Source organism: Miscanthus floridulus, chromosome 14, assembly GCF_019320115.1.
Source record: "Miscanthus floridulus cultivar M001 chromosome 14, ASM1932011v1, whole genome shotgun sequence".
NCBI classification, from domain to species: Eukaryota; Viridiplantae; Streptophyta; class Magnoliopsida; order Poales; family Poaceae; genus Miscanthus; species Miscanthus floridulus.
Genome location: NC_089593.1, coordinates 34591248 through 34601080, shown reverse-complemented (window position 1 = coordinate 34601080; position 9833 = coordinate 34591248). Strand labels below are relative to the sequence as shown.

The window sequence follows — 9833 nt, the reverse complement described above, 5'->3', positions numbered from 1 at the left end:
TGGGAAGGAGGGCGGGAAAAAAAGGGGAAAAAGAAAAGATGTAACGGGTGTGTACTGTTCCATTACATGCGTGTACTGTTCCGTATCGGGTTTATACTGTTCTGTATCGGGGTGGTACTGTTCTTTATCAGGTGGTACTGTTCCTTATCGGGTTGAGCACTGTCCATCACGGAGCTGGCACCCGGTACTGCTGATCAGCAGTGATCAGAGTCTTGGGGAGCGTCGGATGAACTGTGATTGCAGACGAATTTAAAGTTCTTATATAGATTAGGTTATAATACAAACTGTGATTTTTATTTTAAAGATCTGCAGATGATGTACATCGCCACAGTACTTACTGGTGATCTGATACTGTCAGAAGGAGATTTTGTCTATACTTTCTATCATTTGCCAAATAGAGCCTATCATCGAAACCAAATTTCCCATTTGCACAGTATTCGCCAAAGTGATTTTTTATATAGACCAAATAAGACTCAATTATCATTCACACTTCCTCGACCTTAGATTAGTTATACCATATCAAAATTCTCCATTTACATTGAAACTTTGCTCAGCTATGGAAATAGAGATCTCATGGAAATACCAACTTGCATAGTACATAGTACACAATCTAAAGACACGGGTGATGGCACGAATAAACTCCACAACAAACATCATCACCTCGTTTGACAGTTGAGCTTCATGATGGCACAAGCAAACGACAAGGCAAATAGCACCGCAAAGGACAAAACAACAATGGCCACCCATCCCAACCAGCTATGCTTGAAGTCAGAGTAGTTCTCCACAAAGACATTCACAGGGGTTGTTAGACATAGGGCTTGTTTGGCAGGGCTCCTCTCTGGCTCTGGCTCCGGCTCCTCCAGAGAAGCCCTGCCAAACGTTTTCTTGGAAGAGCCGTTTTTCAGTAAAAAACAGAGGAGCCGGAGCCGTTTTGGAGGAGCCACAATTTGTGGCTCCTCCAAAACGGCTCCGGCTCCTCCGAAGGAGCCCCTCAGGAGGAGCCGTGCCAAACAAGCCCATAATCTGCTGCTCCCCATTCTGTCCTTAGATGGAGACTAGTTGGCTCGGTCAACCACTCCCTGTTGAGAGTTGGGGACTGATTGGCTCTGCCAACCAGTTCCTATAGCTGTAGCTAGTACATTAGTTGATAGCTATTACATTAGTCATGTCGTGGTAGTGGGCTGAGGTAAGCTTTGTACTGCTATAAATAGTTGGTATACTCTGTACCTTAGGAGTAGGTAGTTGGTGTACCCACTACCTTAGGAGTAGGTAGTTGGTGTACTCTTGTACTCAGGAGTATTTAGTTGGCCATCAACTATGTACCTAGTAAAGGTATAGCTAGAGTTGTATATATTCCATCCAAAGAGCAATAGAATACTCAGTTTAGTTGCCACAAACCAAAGAGCAGGACTTCGACCAACGCTGGTGCTTGTGCTGAGTGTGTGTGTGCACGGTTCTTAATCTCTTCTTTTACCTCTAGCCATAGTGAGTGAGTGTGTGTGCTGGTAAGCTAGTTGCTTACCTATGCAGGACAGCCAGGGATCAACAAGTGGTATCGAAGCCGTACAAGCGCCATCGCCGGACTAACCGCTGGCGATGACGGACGGTTTGGAGATGGGCGACAGCAGTGGCGCTGCTGTGGCTGCCCAGCCACGACAGGAGGTCGTTGTACGCACGGTGCGGGAGGTCAGTGACACTAGTTGTCCAACACTGACTCGCACCAACTATGACGAGTGTGCGGTGACCATGAAGGTCAAGCTTAGAGTTTGACGGCTCTGGAATGTTGACAAGGGCACCGACAACGAAGAAGACGACATGTTAGCATTGGAGGCTATCCTCGCTGCTATGCCAGCGGAGTATTGGGAGCCGTTGGGGGCGTAGAGCTCTGCTAAGAAGGCGTGGGAGGCCATTGTGGCGATGCGCGTTGGTTCCGACCGCTCAAAGAAAGCGATGACCCAGCTGCTAAAGCAGGAGTACACCAACCTCAAGTTCAAGGATGGTGAATTGGTGGAGGACTTCTCCCTCCGCCTACAGACGCTCATCAGCAAGCTAAGGAGCCACGGTGTCACCATCGACGAAAAAGAGACGGTCTCCAAGTACCTCCATTCCGTGCCGGCGAAGTACATCCAGATCACTCTCTCCATAGAGACGATGCTGCATCTATCCACCCTCACCATTGAGGATGTGACTGGTCAGTTGTGGGTAGTGGACGAGCACCTAGAGCAGGCGACAGCAACGATGGACAATGGCAAGCTGCTGCTGACAAGGAGGAGTGGGCTGTCTGGATGAAGGAGAAGAAGTTCGGGTTAGCCTCCTCCAGCCGCGGTGGCGATGGCAAGCACCGTGGCAAGGCTTCTTCAAAGAAGAAGAAGAAGAAGAAGGTCGACCCTAACGCCTGCCAGCGCTGTAGGAAGATAGGCCATTGGGCAAAGGAGTGCCCAAATCGCAAGCAGGATAAGAAGGTTGAGGCTCATCTGGCGCAGGCTAAAAATGATGATGGAACCACTCTCCTGATGGCGATGTTCTATGCACTCATGACGTTGATGCCAAGGAGAAAGGAGAGGGGATGGTGGTGGAAGGGCCTGGGAAGGCTTTGAAGGCTGTCAACCTCCACGAACCGTGCACCCAAGTCCACCTCAGACGTGTGGGTGGCGAGCAGGATTAGTGGTGGTACCTGGACTCCAGCGCTAGCAACCACATGACGGGCTCCAAGGTAGCCTTCTCTGAGCTTGATGATGACATGATAGGCACAGTGAAGTTCGGTGATGGCTCAAGGGTGGCAATCCGAGGGCATGACACAATCATCTTCAGGTGCCAGAATGGCGAGCACCGCACACTAACAGATGTATATTACATCTCACAACTGTGTTCAAACATCATCAGCATTGGTCAGCTAGATGAGCATGGTAGTGAGGTACTGATCAAGGATGGTGTCCTCAGGATCAGGGACCGGGAGCAGCGACTTCTTGCAAAGGTGAAGAGGTCCTAGAATCGGCTGTACCTGCTCGACCTCAAGGTGAAGCAGCCCATCTGCTTGGCTACATGGCGTATGGAGGAGCCATGGCTATGGCTTGCCAGGTATGGACATCTCAGCTTCGACGCTCTTGGTCGGCTGGAGAAAATGGTGACTGGGTTGCCTCACATCGAGCATGCAGGCAAGCTGTGTGACAACTGCCTGGCCGGGAAGCAAAGAAGGCTATCGTTCTCGAAGACGGCAAAGGACCGTGTGATAGAGACCCTCAAGCTTGTCCATGGTGACCTTTACTGGCTGATCACGCCAGCGACGCCTAGCAGGCGCAAGTACTTCATCTTGCTGGTGGATGACTGTAGCCGGTAATGTGGCTGTAGTTTCTGACCAGCAAGGCCAAGGCAACGGAAGCGGTCAAGAAGTTCAAGGCACGCGCGAAGGCGGAGAGCGGCAAGAAGCTGCACGTGCTGCGGACTGATCGTGGTGGCAAATTCACTTCGGTGGAATTCGCTGCGTACTGCGCGGATGAAGGAATGGTGCGACACCACACCGTGCCATACTTGCCACAACATAATGGTGTGGTGGAGTGGCAAAACCAGATGGTGGTCGGCATGGCTCGATCCATGATAAAGGCTGAGAAGATGCTGACAAAGTTATAGGGAGAGGCGATGACCACAACGGTGTTTATCCTCAACTGCGTGCCCACCAAGGCCCTAAAGGGCAAGACGCCGTTCGAGGCTTGGCATGGACACAAGCCAAATGTTTCCTTCCTTGGGACATTTGGCTGCGTCGGCCATGTGAAGAACACCAAGCCTCACCTCGGCAAGCTGGAAGACAAGAGCATGCCAATGGTGCTCTTGGGCTACGAGGAGGGCAGCAAGGCCTATCGGCTTTATGATCCCAAGAGAGGCAAAGTGGTGATCTCTAGGGATATGGTGTTCAATGAGAAGGGGTCCTGGGACTGGGGCAGTCCGGGCACGGGGGAAGCTGGCGGCTTCACTAGTACCTTCGTCGTCGAGCGCATGGTCATCCACGGTGGTGGAGATGCTGGAGAGGAGGTGCCGACCACTCTAGCAATAGAGCCAAGCACTCTAGGAGCAGTGCCGAGCACTCCGAGAGGAGTGCTGAGCATAGCAGAGGGGGTGCCGAGCACTTTAGCAACAGTGCAGAATGCTCCAGCAGTAGAGTCGACCACTCCAAGAGTGGTGCCGACCGCTCTAGCAGTTGATACAACAACTCCGATAATGGTGCCTAGTGGTCCAGTAGCGATGCCGACCACTCCGGCAGTGGTGCCAAGCGGTCCAGTAGCGATGCCGACCACTCCGACAGAACAGGGAAGCTGGGGACCACCGATCAAGTTCACCCCCCTCCGAGCGACATCAATGAGTTCGTGGATGCCTTCCACGATGGCAAGGAGGTCTGGTTCTGTAGGCTGGACAATATCATTGGCAATGTAGGGGCCATAGGCCTGGCGAGTCGGCTGCTTGATGATCCAGAGTTTCTCCTTGTTAGTGCCGAGGAGCCACCGATGTTCATAGTGGGTGAACGCGACACCAATTGGTGACGGGTGATGTTGGAAGAGATGAAGGCCATCGAGGACAATGGCATATGGGAGCTAGTAGATCCACCGGTGGGCTGCAGGCCGATTTGCTTGAAGTGGGTCTACAAGGTGAAGCGGGACGAGTGCAACGCTATTGTCAAGTACAAGGCTCGGCTCGTTGCCAGCGGCTTCGTGCAACGTGAGGGCATTGACATCGAGGAAGTCTTTGCTCCGATGGTGCAAATGGAGTCTGTTTGCTTGCTATTGGCCATGGCTACAGCGAAGGATTGACGTTCCACCACCTCGATGTCAAGTCTGTGTTCCTCAATGGTGAGCTCGTGGAGACGGTCTTTGTCAAGCAAGCGCCGGGCTTCGCCGTCAAGGGCGCTGAGCACATGGTGCTCAAGCTGCGCAAGGCGCTCTACGAGCTGCGGTAGACCCCTCGGGCATGGAACGCCAAGCTCGACGCCACCTTTGGCGAGCTTGGGTTCACTCGCTACGCTACAGAACACGCGCTCTACACGCGGCAACGGGGAAGGAGGAGGTCGTCATCGGTGTGTACGTGGATGACTTAATCGTCACCGGAGCGCGAGCAGAGGACATCGATGGTTTCAAGCGTGAGATGGCAGCTTGTTTCAAGATGAGCGATCTCGACGCGCTCTCCTACTACCTTGGCATTGAGGTGAGGCAGGGGAAGCAGAGCATCTCCCTAGGTCAGCGTGCCTACGCGGAGAAGCTGCTGGAGCGTGGCGGCATGGCGGAGTGCATGCTGTGCACGAATTTGATGGAGGAGCGGATGAAGCTGAGCAAGCACAGCACTACTGCAAAGGTGGACACGATGCGCTACCGGAGTATCATCGGTAGGCTGCACTACCTCACTCATACCCTACCGGACATTGCGTTCGTGGTTGGGTACGTCAGCCGTTTCATGGAGGACCCGTGCGAAGATCACTTGTCGGCAGTGAAAAGGTTGTTGTGCTACGTCAAGGGGACGCTTGATCAAGCGATCATCTTCCCCAAGACTGGCAACAAGGGAGGGTTGTGGCTCACGGTGTTCAGTGAGGCACCCCCAAGGTAAAGGAAGGTGAGCCAGAGCTCACTGTTTTCAGCGATGTGAACATGGCGGGCGACATTGATGGGTGACGGAGCACCTCTGGCGTGCTTGTCTTCTTTAGAGTAGCCCCCATTGCTTGGCAGTCGCTGAAGCAAAAGATCGTGGCGCTATCGACGTGTGAGGCGGAGTATGTCACAGCGGCGATGGCGGCATGCCAGGCTGTATGGCTACGCCGGCTGCTGGGTGAGCTGACCAGCGAGGAAGGTCACCTGCCAGCTCTGATGGTGGACAACCAGCCCGCCATCGCCCTCGCCAAGAACCATGTCCTCCACGACTGGAGCAAGCATATCGACATTAAGTTCCACTCCTCCGGGACTGCATCGATGGAGGGCAGATCATCATCGAGTTTGTTGAGACCGGCAGACAGCTCGCTGACATCCTCACCAAGTCACTCGACGCTTGCGGTTCATGGAGCTGAGGAAGATGGTTGTCATGGATGAGGTCAAGGCATCGGGCTAGCAGCAGGATTTGAGAAAGAATTGTTAGACATAATCTGCTGCTCCCCATTCTCTCCTTGGTTGGAGACTGGTCGGCTCGGCCGACCACTCCTGTTGGGAGTTGGGGACTGATCGGCTCTGCCGACTAGTTCCTCTAGCTGTAGCTAGTACATTAGTTGGTAGCTATTACATCAGCCATGTCCTAGTAGTGGGCTGAGGTAAGCTTTGTACTGGTAGGAGTAGTTGGTATACTCTGTACCTAAGGAGTAGATAGTTGGTGTACCTAGTACCTTAGGAGTAGGTAGTTGGTGTACTCTTGTACCCAGGAGTAGGTAGTTGGCCAACAACTATGTACCTGGTAAAGATACAACTAGAGTTGTATATATTTCATCCAAAAGGCAATGGAATACTTAGTTCAGTTGCCACAAACCAAAGAGCAGGGCTTCGGCCAACGTTGGTGCTTGTGCTGAGTGTGTTTTGTTCTCAATCTCTTCTTCTACCTGTAGTCATAGTGAGTATGTATGCTGGTAAGCTAGTTGCTTACCTGTGCAGGGCAGCTAGGGATCCATAGGGGTTCCATCCTCCATAGGCATGGTAACATCACCAAACTGCGAGATGATCAACCCATACAGTGTCCATGCAATAGGGCATATCCAAGAGTACCATCTCCACCATAAAGAATTTTCTGAACATGGTGTAACTTGTAAGTTCTGAAACATTAGTGGTTATCGTTTCTTAAAATGATAAGGTGGAGAAAGTGGGTGTTGAGAGAGAGAGAGAGAGAGAGAGAGAGAGAGAGAGAGAGAGGATGGGACACTTACTGGCCGAGGGACGAATATCCCAGAAAAAAAGTTCCAGATGGAGTAGAACGAGGAAGACACAATTGCGGCGATTTGATATTTTGGGGCAAGGCCCACAGCCATCATGCCATAGAATGTGAAGTAGAGCATAGTGAAGTACATGAAGAAATGATACCAGAAAAATTTGGCAGCCGTCCACTCAAACCCGATCATTGCATAAACTATTATTCCATATATGCTAGCCTGAACCAGCGCATAAGGGATTTCAATGACAACCTGCAAGGAAACAAGCTGAGTGCATATCATGCCCAAAAATTAAAAATGAAGAAACTAACAGTGAAATACATTTTACCTGCCCAAATGCATATGGAAAAGCTGAGTACATGCCCGCAGTTCTTTCACGGTAAAACACTGTTCTTTCCACAGCAACAACTGGCTGAACTGAAATAGCATTTACAAAACCTATGAACAGCGATGCACCATACATTGACCCCATGGCATTGAACAAATCTTGTGTCTTCTCCCTAGATAAAAAACATATATCCAAATATTGTACAAGAAGCAAAACATGAATAACATATTGAAGGTGGGTTTGCTTCAAAATGTTCACTATGGCATGACTTACATTTTGCCGCCAAGGTCCCAATAGGTTGTACCAAAAACAAGAGCTATTATAATAGTAAAAAGAAACCTGACGCCATTATAAGGAGGGTTCCTCCAGTATGACAAATTCTGCTTCCATAGGCAAGCAATGCATTGACTGAGAAAAGACTGAGAATATGTGGTAGGGAAATGGAGGTCACTTGAACCAGGTAGTGGTTTGTTTAGCTCCTCTATCAAAGCCTTCCTGTCAAAAGTTCAGTTAGAACCCCAATAGGAGAAATGCTTTGGAGGAGGAAAAAAGGTTCAGTCCTACTGAAAGTAGATGATCCATGGTCAAACTCAAGGGGAAAGAGTAAATTATTATAACATTAGATGATCCAGTCACTCACATGTAGAGTTCAGACTTTGTCAAGGGCGTTCAGGCCCAAGACAGGAGGTCCCCGGCTACGGAGTTCGTAACCGGAGTTGGTACTGGCACTGGGGTTTTTCTCCAGGACGCTCAATGGTGAAGATGTGAGATTAAGACAACATAGGAAGATTAGGGAATTAGTTTCTCATTTTTCTCCCCCCTTCACGTCTGATTACAGCCACTATATATAGGCTCTTAGGCCCATTCAAAGATAGGAATTGAAAGCTATAAATCCCCTAAACTTAGCCTTCCTTGCATGTTGCTCTCCTTGATTTGCTCTGGGCGCCATCTGAGGGCAGTCACCATGCGCCTAGGCCTTGCTGGAACCATCAGTGGCCCTGGTCTTGCGCTGCCTACGGGAGTAATGGCGCCCCCACATGACATCTCCCCTCCCCCTCGACTAGCAGCTCGTCCTTGAGCTGGAACGCTGGATAGCGATCCTGGAACAAGTCTACGTCCTCCCAAGTGACCGAGGAGGCTGGTTCATTCTTCCACTGGACGAGTACTTGACGGATGCCACGGGCAAGCCTGGTGCGGACGGCGATCTCTGGTTCTAGAATAGCGGCTCCGTGGTGCAGAGCTGGGAGTGGCAGTGGCGCAGCCGGTGGTACCCCCACGAATGGCTTGAGGAGGCCGACATGGAACACATCATGAAGACGGGCGCGGGGTGGGAGATCAAGGCGGACAGCCACCGGGTTGATGAGCTCGGTGATGTAGTATGGCCCATAGTAGCAAGGCTTCAGCTTCCCCTTGGTTGGAGCTTGCAGCGAGGCTGCAGGGCAGTCGCGTTGACGCAGCCAAACCCAATTGCCCACGGCATAGGAGACGGCATGGTGGCGCTTGTCGTAGTGCCGTGTGGCGATGGCCTGGGCCTGCTCCAGGCGGTAGCGCACATCATCCAGCAGCTCATCGCGGTCCGCCATGTTCTTGGCGATGGCAGCGACTCTGGTTTCACCCAGCTCATAAGAGCGGATGGTGGGGGGTTTGCGCCCGTAGACGATGTTGAATGGAGTGTCTTGGAGAGACGATTGGTACGCCGTGTCGTAGATGGACTCCGCCCACGGCAGCCAGCGCAGCCACTAGCGAGGACGATCTCCGGTGAAGCACCTCAGGTACATGGTGATCACCTTGTTGGCGGCCTCAATCTGGCCATCAGACTGGGGATGGAAGGCCAGCGACATGTGTAGCTTGGCGCCGGAGAGGCGCATGAGTTCGCTCTAGAACTTCGATGTGAACACCGGGGCACGGTCCGACACCATGGACTGCGGAATCCCATGGAGACGAACGATGTCGCTGAAGAAAGCTTGGGCGACCGTCTCCGCCGTGTACGGGTGAGCGAGGGGGATGAAGTGGCTGTACTTGCTAAAGCGGTCAACCACCGTCAAGATGACCGACTTGCCACCCACCTTTGGCAGTGCCTCGATGAAGTCCAGGCCGATATCCGCCCACACCATGGTTGGGACAGGGAGCGGTAGCAGCAGACCTGCAGGGTGAAGGTGTTCTGACTTGTACCACTGGCAAGTTGAGCAGGCGCGGATGAAGTCCTGCACCACAGTGCGCAGGTTGGGAGCGTGGAAATCACGCCGGAGTCTCATCTCACACAGTTCAATAACGGACGGTTCTTAATCGACATAGGCGGAAAGAACCCGCTCACAAGACCTCCATGTCTTGTGGCTCTCACACACCGAGTCCGCCCGGTCTAGATTTATTATTCCACATGCTCATATCTCATGATAACATAAGTGACCAAACGTAACCAAGTATCCATTTAAAACTCGCAGGTGACAGGTAATCACCCGACTTTTATCTGTCTGCGCATGGCTAAGCATAACTAGGCATTTACGAAGTAAAACTGGTAACAAGGTAGATATGGAAGAACAAGGATGGTAATGCACCAATTAGGTTTTCACTCACTCCTTATCACTTAATGCAGTATTGAAAAGCAAAAGCGATATAAAGTTG

At 51.6% G+C, this 9833-nt stretch overlaps 1 pseudogene; it reads right to left on the bottom strand.

Annotated features, from left to right (window-relative positions):
* Nucleotides 1-656: 656 nt before the first annotated feature.
* LOC136503332 (ABC transporter G family member 35-like) overlaps nt 657-9833 on the bottom strand; it is a 42005-nt pseudogene continuing 32828 nt past the window's right edge.